General features: G+C 55.1%; 1 protein-coding gene across 1 annotated transcript in view; it reads left to right on the top strand.

Annotated features, from left to right (window-relative positions):
* Positions 1 to 274, top strand: part of ATF7 (activating transcription factor 7) — a 69,676-nt gene that overhangs the window by 63,421 nt on the left and 5,981 nt on the right. The gene's annotated exons all lie outside the window — the stretch shown is intronic.

The following is a 274-nucleotide window of genomic DNA, read 5'->3' as shown; positions in this document are numbered from 1 at the left end:
GAAGGGAAGGGAAGGGAAGGGAAGGGAAGGGAAGGGAAGAAGGGAAGAAAGGAAAAGAAAAAGGGAAAAAGGGGAGCTTCAGCGTTCCCCTCTTCCCTGGCCCCTGTTCTGGGCTGGGTGACTCCGAAACAGCCCCCGTGGCCACCAAAGGAGTGGCTGCTGGCCTCGGGTGACAGCGGGCAGGATTGATGGCGGCCGTTAAACGCCGAACGTTTGTCAAGATTTTATAAATGTCCTCGGTGGGGGAATTATTATAGAGCTGCTTCCAAAACCC

This window comes from Calidris pugnax, unplaced genomic scaffold (assembly GCF_001431845.1).
Source record: "Calidris pugnax isolate Ruff unplaced genomic scaffold, ASM143184v1 scaffold324, whole genome shotgun sequence".
NCBI classification, from domain to species: Eukaryota; Metazoa; Chordata; class Aves; order Charadriiformes; family Scolopacidae; genus Calidris; species Calidris pugnax.
Note: the sequence above shows the minus strand (reverse complement) of the source record. Positions and strands in the feature narration are given on the sequence as shown.